Source organism: Anabrus simplex, chromosome 5, assembly GCF_040414725.1.
Source record: "Anabrus simplex isolate iqAnaSimp1 chromosome 5, ASM4041472v1, whole genome shotgun sequence".
NCBI classification, from domain to species: domain Eukaryota; kingdom Metazoa; phylum Arthropoda; class Insecta; order Orthoptera; family Tettigoniidae; genus Anabrus; species Anabrus simplex.
This window is the reverse complement of record NC_090269.1, coordinates 450,806,346-450,832,840: the sequence shown is the minus strand read 5'-3', so window position 1 is coordinate 450,832,840 and position 26,495 is coordinate 450,806,346. Positions and strand designations below refer to the sequence as shown.

The window sequence follows — 26,495 nt, the reverse complement described above, 5'->3', positions numbered from 1 at the left end:
CCAGTGTATGGGGTCCTCACCAAGGTTACTTGTTTCAGGAAGTGGAACAAATCCAAAGAAAATCAGCTTGATTTTTTCTGGGCGATTTCTAACAACAAAAAAAATAGCGTTACAAAAATGTTGCAAAGTTTGCGCTTGGAAGACTTGGGTGAAAGGAGATGAGCTGCTCGACTAAGTGGTATGTTCTGAGCTGTCAGTGGAGAGATGGCGTGGGAGGAAATCAGTGGGCGAATAAGTTTCAGTGGTGTCTTTAAAAGTAGGAACGATCACAATATGATGATAAAGTTGGAATTCAAGAGGACAGATTGGGGCAAGTATTCATTTATAGGAAGGGGAGTCAGGGATTGGAATAACTTACCAAGGGAGATGTTCAATAAATTTCCAATTTCTTTTCAATTATTTAAGGTGAGGCTAGGAAAACAGCAGATAGGGGATCTGCCACCTGGGTGACTGCAGTAAAAGCAGATCAGTATGATTGTAGTGATGAAACTAAATAGAGCAAAGAATATTCTGGACATGGTGCTCACAAAACCAGTTGAGCTGTAAAGAGAAACCAAAGTAATAGATGTATTAGCAATCGTGAAGCTGTTTTTGTAGTAGTTAAAGATAAGCGGCTGATATAACAGGCATGAGGGGGTTTGAAAAAGTAATTATGATTGTTGGAAAATGATAAATAAAAATGTAAACAGACTGTGGGAACTGTTTAAAGGAATTTTTAGGAATGTGAAAGCAGGTTTGTACCTTTCAATGTGGTAAGGAATGATAAAGACCCACTATATTATAACAGAGAAATACAGAGACTAAGAACAAGGTGCAGACTGGAAAGAAATAGTTAGAAATAGCTGTGGAAGTAAGGAAAATTTGAGGGAACTTATTAGGAAATTGAATCCAGCAAAGAAATCAGGTAAGGATAACACAATGGCAAGCATAATTGGCAATCATACATATTGTAGTGAAAATGGAGGAGAATGCATAGGTACTTTAATTCTGAAACAGGTTCCAAGAAGGACATTCCAGGAATCATTACTGAACAAGGGCAATGTGTATGCGAGGATCTTCAAATAGCAGAAGTATTCAGTCTGTAGTATGTAAAGATTGCTGGTTACAGGGTTAATATCCTGTTAGAGGAGGTCGCTAATACTAAATATGTATTAAAATTTACCTATGAAAATGACAAAATTTACAATAGGATTCAAAAGTTGAAACCTAGAAAAGCGGCTGGAATTGATAAGATTTCTGGAGATATACTAAAGACACTGGGTTGGGATATAGTACCATATATGAAGTACTTACTTGATTATTATTTGCATGAAGGAGCTATACGAAATGAATTGAGAGTTGCTATGGTAGCCCCTGTGTATAAAGGAAAGGGTGATATACATAAAGCTGAAAATGACAGGCCAATCAGTTTGACACGCATTGCATGTAAGCATGGGAGGGCATTCTTTCTGGTTAGACATGTTTGCAAAATTAATAACTGATTCAATAGAAGGCAGTTCGCGTGAAACTCAGCTTGTAGGATTCCAGGAAGATAAAACAGAAATCTTGGATTTAGGAAGTCAAATTGATCGTATCACAATTGACCTGTCTATGACATTTGATAGGGTAGATCATGCAATGCTACTGGCAAAAATTAGTGCAGTAAGGCTTGACATAGTGTGACTGAATGGGTAGCGATATTTCTAGGAAGTAGATCTCAGAGAATTAAAGTGGGTAATAACTAAGAGGGTAATTCCCCAAGGCAGTATTATTGCACCGTTATGTTGTCTTATATATATAAATGATACCAATAAATAAGTGGAATCAGAGATAAGGCTTTTTGCGGATTATGTTATTCGGTATAGTATAATAAATGAGTAGCAAGTTCGTGAACAACTGGAAAATGACATTGATAATTTTGTGAGATGGACAGTAGGCAATGGTATGATGACAGTGTTAAAAGTCACGTTATGAGTTTCACAAATAGGACTCAGTTTTAATTAATGTGTTTATGGGGTGAAAGTTCCTTATGGGAATGATTGTAAGTTCTTAAGTGTTAATGTAAGAAAAGTTCTTCACTGGTGTAATTACATAAATGGGATTGTAAATAAAGGGTACAGATCTGCAAATTGTTATGAGGGTGTTTAAGGGTTGTAGCAAGGGTATAAAGAAAGGGCATATACATCTCTGGTAAGACAAAGAGAGCTCTCAGTAGAGATATGACATGGAATGACATTAATAGGCGAATAAGTTTGAGTGGTGTCCTTAAAAGCAGGAAAGACAGAAATATGAAGATAAAGTAGGAATTCAAGAGGAGAAATTGGGACAAATATTTGTTTATAGGAAACGGATTTAGGGATTCGAAGAAATGAGCAAGGAAGATCTATAAATTTCCAATTTCTTTGCAATCATTTAAGAAAAGCCTAGGGAAACAACAGATAGGGTATCTGCCACCTGGGTGGCTGCCCTAAAAGCAGATCAGTATTGATTGATTGACCATTTGAATGTCCTCATTTTTGAAACCCTTAGAATTAGTAGGTTAATACATGATCCTGTCCTACTCAGAATTCAATTAATGCACACCAATATGACATATATTTTCAGAATTAATTGTAGCATTGGTTATTGGATTTTAATTCCTAATTCATTGTTTGTGGTTTTAGTAATGTTATTATTTTATATCTCACCTACTGGCTTTTGGCAGTTTTTTCTTTACAGTCACGTTTAGTAAGTAGCATACATTGAATGCGTACTTACTGTTACTTGTGTATGGTTTTTGCTCTTCTTGTTAGGATTTTGCTATTGGATATAAATAAAGAGCCGTGTGTGAAACTTTTCTATACTAATACTACATCTGGCAATGGAATTCACCGACATTTAAGCTGTTTAGGCTTTGTGTGTATTTCTAATAATTTCTCCAAACCATGCATTCAGCTTGATTCATGTACTTCAAGCTGAGGCAGCTGCACATCAATGTGACTGGCAGGAGTGTGAGCATTGCTTTCTTGTGTGTACTGTCATCAGGTATCCTGCTGGTCTCCCAGCATTTGACCCATTCGACCGGATCTGGTATAAGGTCTCGGTGATTGCACTTCCTGCCTTCTGAGCCTCAGCAGTGATGCAATTTTCTACGGCCGCCTTGTACTTCCAGGAATGCTTGATGGAGGTAGTGACTTTCTGTAGAATTCCTGCTTCAGATGTTGCAAAGATGTGCAATGGATCTTCAATTTGTAGCCTTCACTCAGGCTTTTTGCAGATGAGCTACTGTTCAAAGTATTTTTCCAGAAATTCCATGTTCCCACAGTTGCAGATGACGAGCTTGCCTCTCATAGAGTGGCTCTTTGGAGTCCCTGCAGAAGTTTCTGGTGTTGTGCAGTCTGATTTCTTTGTCCAGTTTTTCTAGTCTTCATTGATTATAAGATCTCTTGATATATCTGGTGGTGTTGCTTGACCTTTTATGCTCCATTGTAAAATTCTCCCAGTCTTTCTGTCACCTAGTCGAGTTGCATTAATTTACTTAACTGGGTCTTCCTCATCGGCCGCATGGTCATATTCAATATTCCACCAGCAGTGATGATCCTTCCTTCAGTTTTGTCCTAGGGTATTGATTGGTTTGCATACCCTGGACTTCATTTTGTTTCAGTCACTAATTACTCTTAGCAAAATGTCAGTTGTATTTTATTATTTATTTGCACAAAGGACCTTAGGATTAGTTCCTGGTGGGGCTACATTTTATGGTACTTGTCATCTAGGAACTACATCTCATGAACTACTTTGAACAGTTGCTCACCTGGTGAAGAGCCTGTGAAGTCCACAGCATATGTGAAGAAATTGACGGAGTCTGCGTTCCTGCCTTGATGATGAATTATCACGTTCATTATATCTTTTATCACGTTTTGCGTTTCTTTCTGCATGGTCTCTGCAATTGGCTATGCAGACAGGCTGGTGGTGTGGTATTTGAGCTTTCTAGAAAAGAAAGAATGTGGACATCAATGAATCTGACAGTTCTGTTACAGGGTTATCCTTACTGTTGGTGCAGTTATGTGCTCTGTAAGGTTCTATGATATCGTTATGTATTTGCTTTTTACCCATAGAATATTGAAGTCAGCTATGTAGATGTTGGTGTGGTGAAGGGTAATATTGAAGTTCTTGCCTTTCAGCTTGGTGAGAATATTTTGTTTTCTCCGAGTTTGTCGTATTCTTATCATTGATGGAATTATACACATTCTAGCAGAGTATCCTTCATTTCCACATCTGAAGCATAGCACTGAGAGACATTCAGTAAATGATGACATGCGTGAATTTTTCTTGTATTATGAAGGCACTTCCAGAGATGCTGAACATTTCTCCCTGGTCACTGTTTCCCTTTAATTATTCTGGTATCTTCTGTTTCAAGACAGATATTGCCTGTAAATTCAACTCCAAGTTTCCCAGATTACTAATGTCTCAATGGTGAATGGCTCTTGTACACAGCCTGTGCTAGTGAAATCTGCACCCTTTTATAGAATCTAGTAGAGGCATTTACTAGGGGTCAGAGCCAACAGTCTTCATCATTTTCATTTTATTCAATAGTGTGATTATTTTTCTACATAGTTGTTTTGTACCCAGTGTCATGGTTCCCGCATTGTATCTTCTTCATAAGCACCTCCGATTGTAGAGTTGGACTGTAGCATCGTACAGCATTTGACAGCATGTTTCCCTGACAAACATATTTTATACCTGTCTATTAACTATTGTGTAAGAGTGTTGAGGTATTCTATTTATTGCAATGTTGCCTTCTTATATGAGAAAATTTTCAGTGCCTATATTGTGTTTCTTTCTGTATGCTATATTTGTCAGAAGTGATAATAAGTATTTTATATTTCAGTGTGGAAAAACCACTGGATTCATATCATAGTTGCTCCACGGTACCAAAAACAGGGAGTGAGCTGATGTGCAGTTTGCCAGCTGATACTGGGCAAGGACCATTTCATAACGACCACAAGGCCACTGACTCAGGACAAGCGACAATACAAAATAGCCGTACTCCCTCAGGGAAACGTCGTCACCTATGTGCCACATGTGGTAAGAAATTCAATTCCAGACCTAATCTTACAGAACACATGTTAATCCACACTGCAGAGCCGTCTTTCAGGTGTATAGAGTGTGGTAGGAAATTCTCCCAGAAGTCTGTTTTGAAAAAGCATATTTTGACCCATTCGGAGGATCGACCGCATTCCTGCTGCAGGTGTAGTAAGGCCTTCTCTCGGAAGGATTCCCTCAGAAAACATATGTTGGTACATTCTGGGGAACGACCATTTGTGTGTAACGAGTGTGGTTTGGCCTTCTCTTTCAAATATAATCTAAAGAGCCATACGCTTACTCATCGCTTAGAGCGGACGCACAAGTGTAATATTTGTGGCACTACTTTCCATTGGAAATCTAACTTTACAAGACATATGCTTAAACACTCCAAGGAATAACGTGAAGTTTGTGTTGAATGTTAAAAAATTTTACCTGCAAATCTAGTCTCAGAAAACATCAGTTATCTCGTAGTGGTGAACAGGTGTTGAAAGATTCTCCAAGTGTTCTTACTCTCAAAAGACACATGCTCACACACTGGCGAACACGCACATCAACGCGATGTTACCTTTTCTCTGAAATGTAATCTTAAATATCTCGTGCTAATTCACTCCAGGTGGGTCAGGCCGGAGTGGCTTAAACGGCAGAGCTATAGCCTTCTGAGCCTAACTTCGGCAAGTTAGTTCCTACCTCCGTTTGTTGGTATTTGCATTTGCTCAAATACGTCAACCACGTGTTGGTAACTTTACAAGTACATTAAAAACTCAGTCGGGACGAAGTTTAGATACATCGGCGACTCCGAAAACTGATAAAATATTAGTGTATTCTAAAACCACTTGAACTATTATTATCATTAATTCCGAGGACGACTGCAACTTTGGTAATGATGTGGTATTACGTTCACATTGAAGCCATATGCTGACTCATTGCACTCAACGATTTCGCCTTTATAGTGAATATTTAAAAATTAATTATATAAGGATAATTCTGGTATCATTCGACCTATCTGGAGGAGGGCCGTTCCATAGCATCATGTTTATTGATTCACTCTCGTCATCTGTATAAATCTGTGGTTTCTTAAAATTCTTTTTTTATGGGCCATCTCTTATCTCTCTCTGCAGAAGAGTCATAGAATGGTTATATTCTTGAATACTTCTTTGCATGAAAAGCTCATTTAATGTTCTGTGCATTTACTGTGGAGTATGCCTGTTCAGATGTTCGATTTGTCTTTGTGTGGGCTGTTAGACTGGACATTAGCCTGTAACATGATTTTATTTTGTTATTCCAGTAATATGCATTTTGTTATTTTTATTTTTATTTATTTTGATTAATTTTACTTATTATTATTTTATTTATAGTAGTTTGTGTGTCAGCTTCTTTTTCTCTATCTAATGCCATATGCTATGTATATTACATTCTAGTGTTTATGAAACTCTTATATATGTGTTTTTAAATTAACTTCTTGCTCTATATCAGTACTGAAAATTATGGTCAACAAATTGCAAATTGCCTTAAATGTATTAAATACATGGTCCAGTTCACTGTCTGTGATTATGACTGATATCATAAGGGGAAGCACAAGGAACTCTTAAGGTATTTTTGCTTGAATTGGTTTTGAGAGAAGTACATAAGAGGAAAAATAAAACTGTGGTACAGTAAATGAGGAGTCATAATATTGTAGGGTTTCAATCCTTGTGGAAATGCTGCAATTGCAGTTTGATGAAAATGAGCAATATATTTCACAGGCAAGGATACTAGAACATGCCTAGCTCTGAGTACTTTGAAAGTGAAATGGAATAATTCAAGACAAATCATGGTAATGAAATGATGGGTAAGGTAGTTGTCTTCTATGAGAATGGAGACACATGGAAGAAAAAAGGAGTACACATGGATTGATTAAATTACTAGCTACGATGAATGGACATGACACCATAATGGCCTTCCAACTTGGAAATACGCAGTTCTTTGACTGTTTCAAAAACTTTGCTATGTGTATCCTGATGCAATAATTTTTACAATTTATTTGTAGTATTTCATGGTTCTTGAATATATTAAAAATTTGTCCTGATACTCCTCAAGGAGCCTCTGGTTCATATCTCTTTTGTACAGTATTTACTAAGAAATTGTTCAGGATGTTTGCAGCAATGAATATTGGCTCATTTCTCCCTAGTCTTATTACTGCATTAATATTATCTTTAGAATCTTGAATAAAATGGTCATGGCACTCCCTTTTCAATTCCTCTCCTGTACACTATTTGAATAGATATGCACCTTCTTTAACCTTCATGAATACCCCGCTTAGGTTTGCAATAAAACAATTCCCTTAGATTCTTTTGGATATTCCATCAGTAACATATCAATTTTAAATGTTTGCATCCTTTAATGTTATGGGGGTTGAACATCTTCATTTTCTGAACACTATTTATTTACAGTTGAATTTAAATTCAAACAAAATATTGCATAGGTATTAAAAATAATTCTATGGTATTGAATTTCTTTCAGCCAATGTGATATTTTTCTTACTTAACATGTTAGAATATTTGATTTTTGTAGTGGTGCCTTCGTGATAGATTTGCCATGTTATTTAAGCCAGATACGTTTTTAATGAGATGATAAAGGATCATCAACGTAATGTGACAGAGTAGTTTTGTTTATATTTGTGATAACATTATTAAAATTATCTAGACAAATGTAATTTTTTGTTGGTTGATCATTAATACTCGTATGAGGAAATGTATGTGACCCTAAGAAATGACTAAGATGTAATCCTTTCTCTTTGAATTGACTAAAGGGTTTATATCAATATCTAAAACACAGAAAAATTTGAAATTCTTTAATTTCTTGAACTGTTTGATTAGTTCTTCCCTGCAGCTTTAATGAAATCATTTCTATCTGAATTTGGAGTAAATTATGCCCACAATCTCGATAACTTTTTAGATCTATCCAGGTTTAGCACAGAAGTGGCAATATTGAAATGGTTTATTGAGAAGAACACTTCTGTAGAAACTGGTTACTAGCTCATATCTGGGAAGGAAGATAGATTCTATCTTAATTTTCTGTGAGCCAGTTCCCATGTATGTGCACAACATTTCAGGCAAAAGTATTGAGAATAATTTCCAACTTTTAAAATGTCAATTGGCTGTAAATTAATCTGAAAAATCCAAAGAGCCAATACATTTTTAATATAGCACAGTAATTTGCTGACGGGCGGAATTGTAGATATCAAACAACCCTCCCTCCCCGTTTTGACTTAACACACGTGTTTCCACATACCCAAGTGCCCCTTCAACCACCAACCTCTCACATGGCTATTTGACAATACAATCGGTAAATTTATGACACTTGGACAGAGATGGAAAGTTTTGACATTTGTACGGAATGCCAATCATTCCAGGAAATTACTAAGCATGGGTATGTCAAACAGTGACACTTGCACAGAGGACCAAGGAAGGTTGGAATTCAGAAGCAGGGCAGAGAAATGTCCATCCGGTAACGAGATAGATGGATAAAGGGATATGTGCATAGATGTACAGTCGACACCTGATCACAACTAGTGATCATAGTTCTACAGCTATGGGAGCCTTTGTTGATTTACAGCGGACATCAGTACGTTGTGATCTATACCAATAACGATCAACTGACGTATTGGCAGAGCGTAGACTTGAAGAACATAAAATGTGAAGGAAGAATAAGAAAAAAGTAATATAGTGTTAGGCGAGGCAAGTCGTGTTTGGATTACGGATAAAGCGGCCAATGAAGGGGGAAAATGTGTAGTAAATAAAAATGTGCGAGGGAAACAGAGAGTAGGATTTTAACATCTTACGCCGTAGATGTAGGCAGCTCTCCAATCAAGGCTACCTGTCTGTTTCTACCGGAGTATAAGCGAAAATGGAGATTTCGTGCTAGTGTCACTCTGCAAATGTCACCATTCTATCTTGAACTCACCAAGTATTGCTGGACAGAATGAAGGGCTCCGAGCAGGCGCCCATGTGGCAGATTCCCTATCTGTTGTTTTCATAGCCTTATCTTAAACGATTGCAAAGGAATTGGAAATTTGTTGAACATCTCCTTTGGTAAGTTATTCCAATCTCGAACTCCCCTTTCTATAAAAGAAAATTTGACCCAATTTGTCTTCTTGAATTCCATTTTCTAGAAACATAGCCACACATTCAGTTACTCTTTTGTCAAGTCCAATTGTACTCATTTTTGCCAGTAGTCTGAAATGCCTTAGAGAGATCAATCGCGATACAGGCCAATTTACCCCCTGAATTCAAGATATCTGCTATATCTTGCTGGAATCCTACAACTTGAGCTTCAGTGGAATAACCTTTCCTAAACCCAAACTGCGTTTTATCAAACCACTTAATAATTTCGCAAACATGTCTAATATAATCAGAAAGAATGCTTCCTCAAAGCTTACGTGCAATGCATGTCAAACTTACTGGCCTGTAATTTTCAGCTTTATGCCTATCACCCTTTCCTTTATAGACAGGGGTTACTATAGCAACTCTCCATTCATCTAGTATAGCTCCTTCAACCAAACAATAATCAAACAAGTACTTCAGACATGGTACTATATCCCAACCCATTTTCTAGAATCCAACTTTTGTATCTAATTGTAAAAGTCATTGTTATCATAGGTAAATTTTAATACTTCTTTAGTATTACTTACATCTCCTATCTGGACATTATTTTTGGAACCAACAATCTTTTCATACGGTACTGCTGACTGAATACTTCCGCCTTTTGAAGATCCTCGCATACACACTCCCCTTGTTCATTAATGATTCCTGGAATGTCCTTCTTGGAACCTGTTTCTGCCTTAAAGTACCTATACATACTCTTCCATTTTTCACTATAATTTGTGTGGCTGCAAATTATGCTTGCCATCATGTTATCCTTAGTTCACTTCTTTGCTAGTTTGAATTTCCTAGTAAGATGACTCAATTTCTTCTTACATCCGTAGCCGTTTCTAACTCTATTCCTTTCCAAACGGCACCTCCTTCTTAGCCTCTTTAATTCTCTATTATATTATAGTTGATATTTACCACTCCTTACCACCTATTGTCACATTCCTCAACAATTGCTTTCAACCCATCCCAGAGTCTGTTTACATTTTTATTTACCGTTTTCCACCGATCATATTTTCCTTTTTTTAAATCCCTCATGTCTGTTTTATCAGCCAAATGGTACTGCTTAATAGTCCCAATTTTAACACGCGAGAGGTCGCGCCTGCGACAGTTAGCTGCATTTCGTTGCTAGCCGCTGTGTGTTTAGGGCGCTCGTTTCATCCCTCCTGACGTTGATTATCGTCAGTGAACTGCTTGCTGGGTTGTGGAGTGCGAGCCCTCGCGTAGTGCATTTTACATGACTGCATTTCCAAGAAAGTTTCTTGAGGTTTATGGAGGCTTTCAGTGAAGTCTAGTGCTGTAGTTTTATCTTGAAGTGTGACCAAATCATTCATTGAAATGTACAGATGGAATCGTTGAGGCAATTTGCTCACGCGCGACCTCTTGCGTTCCTTAAAATATTACGTAATTTTATCAGATTTTGCAAAAAAATCATTAATTTTCTTACAGTGAGAATATATTGTTACTGTGTAATTATGTTAGTACTATTTGAAAGAAACAGGGTACATATTTATATTTTTATCAGAGCATTCACTGCAAAAGGAAAATAGCAGCTCATGAAATATTAAGCGTGAGCAATTTGCCTTCGCGCGACTTCTCGCATGTTAATGTCTTCCCTTCTTTCACATTTATTTTTAACTACCGCAAAAACAGCTTCGTAATCTCTAATACCATCAATTACTTCAGTTTCTCTATAGAGCTCATCCGGTTTTACCAGCACCACATCCAGAATATTCTTCCCTCTAGTTGGTTTCATGGCCGGCCCCGTGGTGTAGGGGTAGCGTGCCTGCCTCTTACCCGGAGCCCCCGGGTTCGATTCCCGGCCAGGTCTAGGATTTTTACCTGGACCTGAGGGCTGGTTCGAGGTCCACTCAGCCTACGTGATTATAATTGAGGAGCTATCTGACGGTGAGATAGCGGCCCCGGTCTCGAAAGGCAAGAATAACGGCCGAGAGGATTCGTCGTGCTGACCACACGACACCTCGTAATCTGCAGGCCTTCGGGCTGAGCAGCGGTCGCTTGGTAGGACAAGGCACTTCAAGGGCTGTAGTGCCATGGGTTTTTTAAGTTGGTTTCATGACTTCCTGAATCAGATGCCCTTCTCATAATAAGGTATTTGCCATTTGATGGTCATGCTTCGTGTCGTTCGCATTACCTTCCAAATTGACATTTGGTAAATTAAGATAACTTGCTACAATCACGTTCCTTTCCTTATCGTTTCCCACATAGCTGATTATCTTATGAAATATTTCTGAATCAGCATCAGCGCTACACTTTCCCGTTCTGCACATTCCAAAGACATCAAGTTGCTTATTATCCTTAGAGATAGGCTCAGAGCATCGTGCTGCCATCTTTACAGCACTAAATTTCACGGCTACTACCTTTGGCATGTGGTGGCGGGCTATTTGAAATTCCACGTGCTTATGAAGAAAGCAAGCTTACAGGCAACTGAACAAGATGGCGGCTATACATAGAATGTTAAGGCCTCCTCCTCCTCCTGGATAAAGGGCACCTCCTCCTAGCAAAATTGCAAATGGGCAAAAAGAACACCTCCACCTCATCTGTAGGGCAGAAGATCTACTCTTCCTGGTACGAAGGCAAAAGGGATCCTCGTCGTAGCAAAAGGGCAAATGGGCTCTCCTCCTGGCGAAGGACTCTTCCTTACAGTTACTGAAGTTAGCTCTATCCCTCCTCTTAGAGACAGATGCTTTCCTCAATTAAAGGTTGCATACATCATCATTGTAGAGCGTTATGCCTTTCAGCGTTCAGTCTGCAAGCCACTGTGAATTTACTAAACGTCGCCACAATCCTCGATTTGCAACTGGTGTTGTGGCCTCATTTAGTTCTATACATCTTATCTTTAAATCGTTAGAAACCGAGTCTAACCATCGTCGTCTTGGTCTACCTCTACTTCTCTTACCCTCTATAGTAGAGTCCATTAATCTCCTAGTTAACCTATCCTCCTCCATTCGCCTCACATGACCCCACCACCGAAGCCGGTTTATGCGTACAGCTTCATCCATCGAGTTCATCCCTAAATTAGCCTTTAGCTCCTCATTCCGAGTACCCTCCTGCCATTGTTTCCACCTGTTTGTAACAGCAATCATCCTTGCTACTTTCATGTCTGTTACTTCTAAATTATTAATAAGATATCCTGAGTCCACACAGCTTTCGCTCCGGTAAAGCAAAGTTGGTCTGAAAACAGACCGATGTAAAGATAGTTTCGTCTGGGAGCTGACTTCCTTCTTACAGAATACTGTTGATCGCAACTGCGAGCTCACTGCATTAGCTTTACGACACCTTGATTCAATCTCACTTGCTATATTACCATCCTGGGAGAACACACAACCTAAATACTTGAAATTATCGACCTGTTCTAGCTTTGTATCACATATCTGACATTCAGTTCTGTTGAATTTCTTACCTACCGACATCAATTTAGTCTTCGAGAGGCTAATTTTCATACCATACTCATTGCACCTATTTTCAAGTTCTAAGATATTAGACTGCAGGCTTTCGGCACAATCTGCCATTAAGACAAAGTCGTCAGCATAGGCCACACTGCTTACTACATTTCCACCTAACTGCATCCCCCCCTGCCATTTTATACCTTTCAGCAGATAATCCATGTAAACTACGAACAGCACGGGTGAAAGATTACAGCCTTGTCTAACCCCTGTAAGTACCCTGAACCAAGAACTCATTCTACCATCAATTCTCACTGAAGCCCATTTGTCAACATAAATGCCTTTGATTGATTTCAATAATCTGCCTTTAATTCCATAGTCCCCCAGTTTGGCGAACATCTTTTCCCTCGGTACCCTGTCATATGCTTTCACTAGATCTATGAAACATAAACACAACTGCCTATTCCACTCGTAGCATTTTTCAATTACCTGGCGCTTACTGAAAATCTTATCCTGACAGCCTCTCTGTGGTCTGAAACCACACTGGTTTTCATCCAACTTCCTCTCAACGACTGATCGCACCCTCCCTTCCAAGATGCCAGTGAATACTTTGCCTGGTATACTAATCAATGAGATACCTCGATAGTTGTTGCAATCTTTCCTGTTCCCCTGCTTATAGATAGGTGCAATTACTGCTTTTGCCCAATCTGAAGGTACCTTACCAACACTCCATGCTAATCTTACTACTCTATGAAGCCATTTCATCCCAGCCTTCACAATATACTTCACCATCTCAGGTCTAATTTCATCCATTCCTGCTGCCTTATGACAGTGGAGTTTATTTACCATCCTTTCCACTTCCTCAAGCATAATTTCACCAACATCATTTTCCTCCTCCCCATGCGCTTGGCTGTTCACAACACCTCCAGGATGATTTCCTTTTACATTGAGAATATGTTCAAAATATTCCCTCCACCTCTCCAGTGATTCCCTGGGATGTATTATGAGTTCACCTGAATTACTCAAAACACTGTTCATTTCTTTTTACCTCCCTTCCTAAGATTCTTTATTACTGTCCGCAAGAGTTTCCCCGCTGCTTGACCTAGCCTTTCCAGGTTGTTACCAAAATCTTCCCATGACTTCTTTTTGGATTCAACAACTATATGTTTCGCTCTGTTTCTTTCATCTACATACAATCCCCTGTCTGCTTCGGCCCTTGTTTGTAGCCATTTCTGATAAGCCTTCTTTTTATGTTTACAAGCTGCTCTAACTTCATCATTCCACCAAGATGTTCGCCTTTTCCCATCTTTACACACAGTTGTTCCTAGGCATCCCCTTGCTGTTCCTACTACAGCATCCCTGTATGCCACCCATTCACTTGCTATATCCTTAACCTACTTAAAGTCTACTGTTCGAAACTTCTCACTAATCATATCCTTGTACTTCTGTCTAATTTCCTCATCCTGGACATTTTCTACCCTTATTCGTTTGCAGACAGATTTCACTTTCTCTACCATAGGCCTAGAGATACTTAGTTCACTACAGATCAGATAGCGGTCTGTATCGTCGAAAACTCCCCGGAAAACCCGTACATTCCTAAAAGATTTCCTGAACTCGATGTCTGTTAAGATGTAGTCTATTATGGATCTGGTACTCCTATCCTCCCATGTGTACCGGTGAATAGCCTTATGCTGAAGAATGTATTCGTAACAGCTAAACACATACTAGCACAGAAGTCCAGCAAACGCTTCCCATTCTCATTAGCTTCCATATCTTTCCCACATTTACCAATCACCCTTTCGTATCCTTCAGTTCTATTCCTAACTCTCGCATTGAATTCGCCCATTAGCACTATTCTGTCCTTGCTGTTGATCCTGACCACGATGTCACTCAATGCTTCATAAATTTTGCCAACTTCATCCTCATCTGCACCCTCACATGGTGAATACACGGACACAATTCTAGTCCTAATTCCTCCAACTGACAAATCTACCCACATCATTCGCTCATTTACGTGCCTGACAGAAGCTATGATGCGTGCAATGGTATTCCTGATAAAGAGCCCTACTCCAGACTCTGCCCTTCACTTTCTAACTCCCGTCAAGTACACTTTATAATCTCCTATCTCTTCCTCGTTATCTCCCCTTACCCGAATATCACTTACTCCTAGCACATCCAAATGCATCCTTTTTGCTGACTCAGCCAGTTCTACTTTCGTTCTTCCATAAGCCCCATTAATATTGATAGCTCCCCATCGAATTCCATTTCGTTCGCCAAGTTGTTTCCAAGGAGTCCCTCGCTTGTCAAAGGGGAGTAGGACTCCGTTACTCCCATAGGTCCGGAACTTGCTTAAAATGTTCTGAGCTCAGTAAATTCATGAAGCAAGATGCTACCCTATTTGCACATAGTCCAAGTGAGGATCTCTCCTCTAACGGGTTATGGACCACCGGTGAATTGTATAGTCCTAGCCGCCTGAGCACAAGGAGGGCCATGACTCATAATATGTGCGAGATGCCCACTCCCATTCCATAGCAACTGGTATCCCGTCTCTCAGGACCACTTACTAGGCCACTCAGCCGTTGCCCATGGTTCACGAACTAAGACGTGACTGCAGTAACGAACGATAAACGTTACATTACAAACAAATATACTTACGTTATGTAGCGTTGTCTTCGTCGCGTAAGGAAGATAAACTACACCAGAATCTGCGTTCTCAGTCAGAGGATGGAAGATAACTACACCAGAATCTGCATTCTCAGTTACAGTATGGAAAACAACTACACCGGAATCCCGCCACATGGAAGACTCTGACAGGACCTGCAGTTTTTATTCCAAACGCCTGCAGATTCCCAAAAGGGTACCAACTACGGTGCAGTCATGAGGCGACTCGACTTCCCGGTACGGATCGTGTAGCTGTACAGTTGAATTCGCGTCAAACTACACTGCTGTTTGTAGAAAGTGAAACACTCAGAAGCAATGGTCTGAAACACGCCAAGATCAGAGGGCGTGTAGAACAGTGGAACCATAATAAGTGTTTTAAATTGCAGAGAGATGGCGTGCACGTAGGCCCAGCAGTGCCCTTGTGTGTGTGACCGGCCAGAGCAGTGTTACGCAACGCTCAGTCGGTGCGGAGCCGTCATACGAAGTGGAAACGTGTACCTAAGTGCCACTGTGCCTCGCCGACATCACAGGAGGGAATATCAGCGTGTGAGTGCGTTTGAACAAGGTAGAATGATAGGGCTCCGGAAGATGGGTCTGCCGTTCCGTGATATTGCGGTTCGTACAGGGTACGCGGCTTCAAAAGTGAGGCGCATGTGGAACCAGTGGAGAGAAGAGGGCCATACACAGCGCCGACAGGGTAGTGGACGATACAATGTGACCACAGCGCGAGATGTCCGCCATCTTGTCCTCGTGGCCGTAACGGATAGAGCAGCTTCGTCCATGGTGTTGGCTCGACGTTGGAGCACTGCAACGGGTGTGGGGATGTCTGCATCAACGGTTCGACGCCGTCTTCTGAGGCCCGGACTGGTGGCACGCATGCCATTGCGCCGGCTTCCATTGATCGGCAACCACCAACGCCGTAGACTGCAATGGGCACGTGAACAGTGACACTGGCGTGCTGAGTGGCAAAATATAGTGTTTTCGGACGAGTCCCGCTTCAACTTGTCCTACAGTGATGGCCCCATACGTGTTAGACTCCGCCGTGGTGAACGCCATCAGGCAGACTGTATTGTTGAGCGGCCAAGTGTAATGTTTCGGGGCGCAATTGCCTATAACATGCGATCTCGCCTCGTACGTCTTGAGGGCAATCTGAACAGCTACCGCTACATCAAAGAGGTTTGACAGCCCGAGGCATTGCCCCTCATGCAGGCCGTTCCAGACGCCATATTACAGCAGGACAATACCCGGCCGCATGTGGCGAGGAATGTGCAAGCCTTCTTCGAAGAACGACGGATATCACTGCTTCCCTGGCCTGCCCGTTCGTTGAACATGTCTGGGATATGGTCGGCCGGCACCTTGCTCATTCAGGTCCTCCAGCAGCCACTGTTGATGGTTTGTGGACGCGCCTACAAACCGCGTGGCAGAGTATTCCCCAGCGGTATATTCAGGCGCTCTTTAATTCCATGCCACGACGTCTAGCAGCTCGGATTGCAGCGCGTGGTGGCGCTACGGTCACCGTGCATTGTGTCTTGTCATGTGGAGTGATCACAGCTCTCGGTCTTGGTGTTTCACTTTCTACAAACAGCGCTGTATTCTGAATTGTTCACACCAGTCCTACCTCATTGTTACAGAAAACGCTACTCTGTGTGATAAATGAATGCTGGTGTTGGTGATGATGGCGATTTTTAGGGGCTGTATGTGCAGTTATATTCCCCATACCTTCGATGATTTGTTTACCTAAGGGGTTAAAATTGTTAGCTTTAAAGTCTGGCAGAGAAGTTAGAACCCCTTCTACCAGAGAAACAGTTTGGTTTTAGAAAGGGAAGGTCCACGACTCTGGCAGTAGGAAACCTATTGGAACAAATAAAACAGACGATAGAAAGGCCAAAAGGAAAACTATATGTGGATTTTATTGATTACTCAAAAGCCTTCGATATGGTCAACAGAAGGGTATTAATAGATAAACTGGAGGAACTAATTGGAAGAACGAGCACAACTACCCTGATATCGAATATACTGGCAGAAAACTACATACAGATAGATGATGGAATAGGCATACCTGACTGGCTGTCACAGACGAACGGTGTCCTCCAAGGCGATCCACTCAGCCCTATCCTGTTTAATGTTCTCACGAACGATGTCAGAAAAAGAATGACAGGAACAAGCACATACACATACGCTAATTACATGGCCATCTCAGTGACAGATATACATAAACTGCAAGTATCGCTAAACACACTATGTGACTGGGCGGAGAGAAACGACATCCAGATAAACGAAGAGAAGGCGGAAATGGTAGTGTTTAGGAAAGGAGGAAGACTCGCTGAAGCAGAGAACGTCAAATGCAATGGCAAACTACTCAAGAGGGCTTACAATTTTAAATATCTAGGTATCACAATTCAAACAACGGGAAAGAGTTTCAGTTAACATATAACATCTAGAGCAGTGGCGGCCCTACAGCTATGAATGAGATCAGAAACATCACACAACTATCGATCAGCACAGCTATGGACCTGTTCTGACGTATGGCCTAGAATTAGTGGGAGAATACCTCACGTGCAAACAGCTGGAAGAATTGGAGCGAGTAAAGGCTAGATACTTGAAGAGAACTTTAGGAGTCCCGCAGAATGCAAAATCGAGGCTTGTGTATGAGCTTACCAGGGAGACCTTTTTAATAGAGGATCTGAGATGCGAGCTCATACTTCCAGCTAGTACCAGCTTCAAACAGCTTATACAAGATCTGCTATGCAAGACAGGACCTGGATGGAAGCCAATCATGATATGCGACACGTGACGACGAGATTGGCGATCCATGGTTTCCACCACAAGGTGTGCTGCAACAAATTATTTCACGATCCAAATGACGAATGTGTGTGTGAGTTGTGCTTGGAATTCTGTGATGGACACCATATTGTAAAATGCAGGAATAGACAGAAATCCATCGTAGCTTATAGCAAAGAAAAGTAATGTAATGTAATGGCACTCTGCACGGCATGTGCCCGTTTTCAATAATAAAAGTTGTTAGCTTTACTGGTAAGAGTGTTAGGGGGTTGACTAGGTACGAAATTTGCAAGTTTTCTTTATCTTATAATTTGATGTACATAAGGATATTTAACTTATGTAACCTAATTTTTAAAAGTCTATGTGATTTATATCTTTTATTAGAACTTACATACATGCTGTTCAGAAAGGACATTTTATGTTGCTTTTATAGTACTGTTCTTTTTTTGTATATACAGGTTGGTACTTGTACGTTATGCTGTAATTTCAACTTCAGGCAGGTCCTCAAAGTGCCGGATAAGAAATCTGCACCTAACGATTTTATGCAGTTCGCCAGAGTAATCAATCGCAATGTGAAGACGGCAATACATTTCTACAGTGGCACTAAACGTACACCTTCTCCGTGAAACATTCGTAAAGAATGAATAACACGTTGAGATGTTAACCCGCGAGTGGTCGCGCGTGAGACTTCTTCTCACATTAAAATAAATATGACTTTTTTCACAGTTTTGTGGGGCGTAAGGCTGAAATTTACTACTGAAATTAAACGCAAGTTCTACCTTATATATTTTAGATAAAATGAAATGATTAGCTGTGAGAGAGGGAGAGAGATGGCGTGTGGCTTTTAGCGCCGAGTGTGTCCGAGGAGAAGTTCGACCCGCCAGATGCAGGTCTTTTGATTTGACACCCGTAGGCGACGTGCACGTCATGATGAGGATGAAATGATGATGAAGACGACACATAAATCCAGCTCCCTTGTCAGCGAAATTAACCAATTAAGGATAAAATTTCGGACCCCGCCGGGAATCGAACCCGGGACCCGTGTGACCAAAGGCCAGCACGCTAACCCTTTAGCCGTGGAGCCGGACATGATTAGCTGTTTATTAAAGACACAAATTGCTCTTAAAATAACATATGCAATGTACATAAAAATAACTTCCGTCCTGAAGTTGTAAAACATAACATCTCACACGTGCATTATATCTAGTAATATTTACGTACAAAGCAAAGTTTCTGAACATAATAACATTTTCAAAAACAAGAAGTGCTCACACAAATACTAACAGGAGTAAGTTTCCCGCTTCACTTCAAAATAACGCGATGAGAGAAACTCTCACACCGCGCGCGCGGACACATAGGAACCTTTGTTCTGGCTAGGGGAGGGGTTGTGAATAGCTCTACTCACGATAGTTATAAACTCAGCTAGAAGAGGGAACAGTCACCTCCGTCCCACTTTGTGGAGAAAAGAAGGAATTAGCTGATAAGACAACTGGGCTTTTTTTTAATAATTCCTGTAATTCCTTGTTTCCGCTGTTGTCTCCTCCGTTTGTTTTATTTAATATTAACAAAATTACTAGCGGCAGTTGCGGCAAGTAGTACGGAAGGGTGGCTGTTTTCGCCAAGAGCATGGACACGCGCTTCCCGCGCGCATTCGTCAGTCAGGGAGCCCCTTCGCTGTTTGATAGTTTCTTAGTGTCTGGTTGAATACTAAATGGTTTTAATTGTACGATCAAACGGCACTGTGATACATCTGTAAAGTTTTATTACCGCACTCAACACTCGACCTCGCTGTGTGTGCATCAAAAATCTTACCATTTCGCAGCCTTTTTTTTTTTTTTTTTTTTTTACAATTTTGATGTACATATCCCCCCCCGTCAAAGTCGGGTATTTTTTTTATTGTTGATACATTATTTGGCCCGCCCAATCACCGCTACTGGCGGAAATAAGTCGTTATGCGCCGCTTCGGAGTTTGAACACTGAATAACGACGTGTTAAGTTACTATTCATTCTGAAAGTGACTGTCATGTATGAACAAGGACGCAGGAAATTACACTCACGTGACTAACTCTCTGTCGTAATATCAAGTGTGAAGGCGGAAGATGGAACAATACAGACTCTACCAAGTTAAGACAGGTGCTTTCCTTCCTAAGATGACCAATTCCCGAAAACACATTCACTTGAAAGTTATCTTGACTGAAGGTAAGGTTAGGGAATTGTTCGACTTCGAGCAGTTACAAAATCTGCGTTTACGACAGTAGAAAAGTTCATTGCTAGTTACGATAATAACCCTGTTCAATTAGAAGTTACATTAAACTTGCTAGAGGCTCACTGGGTGAAATATAAAGATATTCATAATGAGTAGGAAGCAGTTCAAGGTGTTACGTGTTCAAATGGAAGATACGTATTGCAATGCTCTTAGCTTCATTGACTCTTCAATGAAGAAAGGCGAATCTAACCAGCACAGTAGTTCGGATCAATCAATCAATCAATCAATCAATCAATCAATCAATCAATCAATCAATCAATCAACCAATACTGCTCTGCATTTAGGGCAGTCGCCCAGGAGGCAGGTTCCCTATCTGCTGATTTAAAAGAAATTTGATGTTTATTGAACATCTCCCTCGGTAAGTTTTTCCAATCCCTAACTCCCTTCCTATAAACGAATATTTGCCCCAATTTGTCAATAAACGTTAGGTTAGCACAACTTTCTATTCTTAATTTTACTGGCCAGTTTGAAGAATGGGCCACATTTTAAGAAAGTCGTATGTCTCTAGTTGGTAACATTACGAATATTGGTAATATTTACAAGGTGCTAGATGCTGGGAGAGTTATTCAGCCCTTCATACAGCTTCGCACAGTGAGCTTGATCAGGCTCGGATATTGTGGAGGGGTCAACAATTAGCTGAGGCACGGCACGTGGTGGATTCCAGGGTGTTAGTTGAAAGTAGGCACATGATAAATATATTGGGCCATCATTTCCGGATGAAGAGCTCTCGGAGGTGACGTGTTAAATGTTTGTTCCGTGTATGACTTCGGAAAACTATATATCAAAATAATGTCATGCAAGATTCTGATTTTGTGCGAATAATCCTTTTATTGAGTGCGTACATATTTAACAAATAACATGCATAATCATTATGGGGTATTATGGCTCTGAGAATGTGTTTGTAACTGGTTTATCTCTCATATTTAAATCATTGTAAACTGACTCTGAGCATCTTACCCTACATGACCAGGTCTGTTATTCTTCTACCTAATCTATCGTCCTCCATTCGCCTCACCTGACCCATCTACTGAAGCCGGTTCACGCGTACAACTTCATCCACCGGGTTCATTCTTAAGTTAGCCTTTATCTCCTCATTCCGAGTACCCACCTGTTTGTACAAGGATTCGTTCTCGGTAGTATGCTATCTGTTACTTATAACTTATGAATAAGATATCCTGAGTTCACCGTCCGGGAGAGTCTTCCAGAAAGTGCATGCTGTGTTCTTGTGTTTTATACTATAAGCTTCGCATGAACACTCACTGTGTACAGGTCGCCCTGTTCTCTTGTGATTACTCGAGGGCGTGGGGTCCTTAAAAGGATAAAGATCTTCACTTATGGCATTTTTTGATGCTTGAATTGTAATTGATTTAAGTAATAATGCCACACTTCTAATTACTGTATAATTCGTTTAAAATGTATTTTTATTACTTCATTGTATACGTTTACCATCCACAGTAAGTTTTGCTGCGGACTCCGCTGCTTCCAGGGCAGTGTCCGGTACATACGGGGATACAGCTGGGATGGAGGATCAGTACCTCTCCAAGGCGACCTCACCTGTTAAGCTGAGCAAAGTCCTTGTGGGGACGGGAACATGGGAAGGGATAGGCAAGGAAGACGGAAGGATGCGTCCGTGGTCTTAAGTTAGACACCATCCCGGCATTTGCCTGGAGGAGAAGTGGGAAACTACTTCGAGGATGGCTGGGGTGGGAATCGAATCCTATCTACTCACTTGACCTCCCGATGCTGAGTTGGCCCCTTTATAGTCCTACCACTTTTCAAATTTCGTGGCAGAGAATCCGAGCCTGACATTAAGCACAACACCACAGAAACGGACGTTGGACACCTATTCTATATACAATTTCGACAAACGGACCTGGCCCATTGCCGGGTTCGAATCACACCTGTAGTTGGTCGTTCGAAACAGGACCTTGGACGTATCAGTCCTACCGGACGTTGGAAAAGTATACACACTAATCAACGTCAACAACATTTGAATAAGAATAGCTTCACGTCCCACTAACTACTTGTACAGTTTTCGGAGACGCTGGAATTGAGTCCCGCAGGGGTTCGGCACGAGGCTGACTGAGCCACTCAGCCCAGCCGTACGACTCAGTTACTTGGACGTTCAGAAGACTGTTAAAGGTCACTTTCAGCTGTTCTTCGTGGGAAGGAACGTGTCTCACGTGGTACAGCAGCCGCGTTGCCATGAGCTCTGCTGGTCCTACTCTGTCTCACAGCCGCGATGCCATGAGCTCTGCTGGTCCTACTCTGTCTCACAGCCGCGTTGCCATGAGCTCTGCTGGTCCTACTCTGTCTCACAGCCATGAGCTCTGCTGGTCCTACTCTGTCTCACAGCCATGAGCTCTGCTGGTCCTACTCTGTCTCACAGCCGCGATGCCATGAGCTCTGCTGGTCCTACTCTGTCTCACAGCCGCGATGCCATGAGCTCTGCTGGTCCTACTCTGTCTCACAGCCGCGATGCCGTGAGCTCTGCTGGTCCTACTCTGTCTCACGTGGTACAGCAGCCGCGTTGCCATGAGCTCTGCTGGTCCTACTCTGTCTCACAGCCGCGATGCCATGAGCTCTGCTGGTCCTACTCTGTCTCACATGGTACAGCAGCCGCGATGCCGTGAGCTCTGCTGGTCCTACTCTGTCTCACAGCCGCGATGCCGTGAGCTCTGCTGGTCCTACTCTGTCTCACAGCCGCGATGCCATGAGCTCTGCTGGTCCTACTCTGTCTCACAGCCACGTTGCCATGAGCTCTGCTGGTCCTACTCTGTCTCACAGCCGCGATGCCATGAGCTCTGCTGGTCCTACTCTGTCTCACGTGGTACAGCAGCCGCGTTGCCATGAGCTCTGCTGGTCCTACTCTGTCTCACAGCCGCGATGCCGTGAGCTCTGCTGGTCCTACTCTGTCTCACAGCCGCGATGCCGTGAGCTCTGCTGGTCCTACTCTGTCTCACAGCCGCGATGCCATGAGCTCTGCTGGTCCTACTCTGTCTCACAGCCGCGATGCCGTGAGCTCTGCTGGTCCTACTCTGTCTCACAGCCGCGATGCCATGAGCTCTGCTGGTCCTACTCTGTCTCACATGGTACAGCAGCCGCGATGCCGTGAGCTCTGCTGGTCCTACTCTGTCTCACATGGTACAGCAGCCGCGATGCCATGAGCTCTGCTGGTCCTACTCTGTCTCACATGGTACAGCAGCCGCGATGCCATGAGCTCTGCTGGTCCTACTCTGTCTCACATGGTACAGCAGCCGCGATGCCGTGAGCTCTGCTGGTCCTACTCTGTCTCACATGGTACAGCAGCCGCGATGCCATGAGCTCTGCTGGTCCTACTCTGTCTCACATGGTACAGCAGCCGCGATGCCGTGAGCTCTGCTGGTCCTACTCTGTCTCACAGCCGCGATGCCATGAGCTCTGCTGGTCCTACTCTGTCTCACAGCCGCGTTGCCATGAGCTCTGCTGCTCCTACTCTGTCTCACGTGGTACAGCAGCCGCGATGCCGTGAGCTCTGCTGGTCCTACTCTGTCTCACAGCCGCGATGCCATGAGCTCTGGTGGTCCTACTCTGTCTCACAGCCGCGATGCCATGAGCTCTGCTGGTCCTACTCTGTCTCACAGCCGCGATGCCATGAGCTCTGCTGGTCCTACTCTGTCTCACAGCCGCGATGCCATGAGCTCTGCTGGTCCTACTCTGTCTCACAGCCGCGATGCCATGAGCTCTGGTGGTCCTACTCTGTCTCACAGCCGCGATGCCATGAGCTCTGCTGGTCCTACTCTGTCTCACAGCCGCGATGCCATGAGCTCTGCTGGTCCTACTCTGTCTCACAGCCGCGATGCCATGAGCTCTGGTGGTCCTACTCTGTCTCACAGCCGCGATGCCATGAGCTCTGCTGGTCCTACTCTGTCTCACAGCCGCGATGCCATGAGCTCTGCTGGTCCTACTCTGTCTCACAGCCGCGATGCCATGAGCTCTGGTGGTCCTACTCTGTCTCACAGCCGCGATGCCATGAGCTCTGCTGCTCCTACTCTGTCTCACAGCCGCGATGCCATGAGCTCTGGTGGTCCCATAAAAGAATTTCAAGCAAAAGCCGTCACAACAAGATTCATAATATCCAGCCACATGGGGTTAATGGTTCCTACTTGGAACGGTAACTTAATTCTAGTCCACCTCTGTGGTCTAGTGGTTAGAGTAGTTTCGCAAATCTCCTCCAGGCGAATGCCGGGATGGTATCTAACTTAAGGCCACGGCTGCTATCTTACGTGTTCCTCGTCTATCCTGTCCATTCTTACCTGCCCTACACAAGGTCCCTGTTCAGCATAGCAAATAAGGCTGGGTACTTGTCTTCCTCCACAGTTGTATCCTACGATCCAAAGTCTCACGCTCCAGGACATTGACCTTGAGACAGTATATGTGGGAACCCTCGCTGAGTCAAAGGGAGTAACCAACTTTGGAGGGTAAACAGAGTAAGAAAGAAAGAAATATAATGTTAGCGTGTCATTAGCTGTTGACAGTGTGACAGGAAGCGCACGGTCACGGGTGATGACCAGGTCGGGAAACGTCCTAAGGCAAGGTTGTTAACATGATGTGCTGTCCGACCCCATGACCCGTGGTTCGGGGGATACATGTGTGTGCCGACTTCATCAGAGGCACGCAGGTCGCCTATAGGCCGTCAACCAGGCCTCTTCGCAGGCCACACACATACGTTCCTAACCTCAGAAAATCACTACTGATCTGCATTTAGGGCAGTTGCCCAGGTGGCAGATTCCCCATCTGTTGTTTTCCCTTACCTTTTCTTAAACGATTGCAAAGAAATTGGAAATTTATTGAACATCTCCCTTGGTAAGTTATTCCAATCCCTAACTCTCCTTCCTATAAACGAATATTTGCCCCAATTTGTCCTCTTGAATTCCTAACTTTATCTTCATATTGTAATCTTTCCAACATTTAAGGACACCACTCAAATTTATTCGTCTACCAATGTTATTCCACTGACAGCTCGAAACATACCACTTAGTCGAGCAGCTCGTCTCCTTTCTCCCAAGTCTTCCCAGCCCAAACTATGCAACAATTTTTAACGCTACTCTTTTGTCGCGAATCACCCATAACAGATCGAACTGCTTTTCTTTGAACTATTTTCCAGTTCTTGATGTGAGAGTCCCATCAGTGGCGGCTGCTGGTATCTGAAGCAGATGTTGAATAGAAACAAGAAGAAACTCTATTTTCGTTAAGTAATGAACTACCTGGCAATTACAAGCCAGGACATAAGCGGCTAACTACAGTTCCTCTTAATAAAACTGTTACTGGGGTCACCGTGGCACAGTTACACTTGAAATGAAAATGTGCCCTCTTGTTTTTCAGGGAATATTGTACGTGGTCTGTTACGGCGTGGAAAAAAAATTACCGGGCAAGTTGGCCGCGCGGTTAGGGTCGCGTACCTGTCAGCTTGCATTCGAACACCACTGTCGCAAGCCCTCAAGATGGTTTTAGGCCGTTTCCCGTTTTAAACCAGGCAAATGCCGCGGCTGTGCCGTAATTAAAGCTATGGTCAGTTCCTTCCGAGTCCTAGCCCTTTCCTATCCCATCGTCGCCGTAAGACCTATTTGTGTCGGTGCAATGTAAAGCCAACTCGTGCAACTCCCTAAGACCAGTACTGGCGAGCGTGCCGCATTGCGCCGCGCTGTCCGCTAGGGAAGTAAACCCCCTGAGTTTGTTGGTCCGTTACGAAGCATTAGTGCAGCATTATATGTTACGTTTATTAAATTAAGATGTTAGAATAAAAGCCGACAAATGAAGTGCATAATTATTGGGAGTTGTGCAACAATGCACGTACCGCCCCTGGGTCCCATACTCTAGTTGCGGTCTTAGCAGAGACTTATATGCCCTCTCCTTTACATCGTTATTACAACCCCTAAATACCCTCAAAACCCTGTGCTCAGATTTGTAACCTTTATTTACAATCTCTTTTATGTGATTACCCCAATGAAGATCTTTCTTTATATTAACACCCAGATACTTACAACGATCCCCAAAAGGAACTTTCACCCCATCAAACCAGTAATTAAAAGTGAGAGGACTTTTCCTATTTGTGAAACTCACAGCCTGACTTCTAAACCCCGTTTATCATCATACTGTCCATCTCACAACATTATCGAGGTCATCTTTACGATAAGTGCAATGAAGATTGAAGAAAGTGGAACCGAAGAA

The 26,495-nt window shown here is 42.4% G+C and overlaps 1 protein-coding gene across 1 annotated transcript in view; it reads left to right on the top strand.

The window, feature by feature from the left end:
* Positions 1-26,495, top strand: part of LOC136874637 (gastrula zinc finger protein XlCGF57.1) — a 214,118-nt gene that overhangs the window by 98,121 nt on the left and 89,502 nt on the right. Inside the window, exon 7 of the mRNA XM_068227988.1 lies at positions 4,847-7,311. The gene's annotated coding sequence lies outside the window, so the exon portion shown is untranslated. Of the gene's footprint in view, positions 1-4,846 lie in introns of the transcript that reaches the window.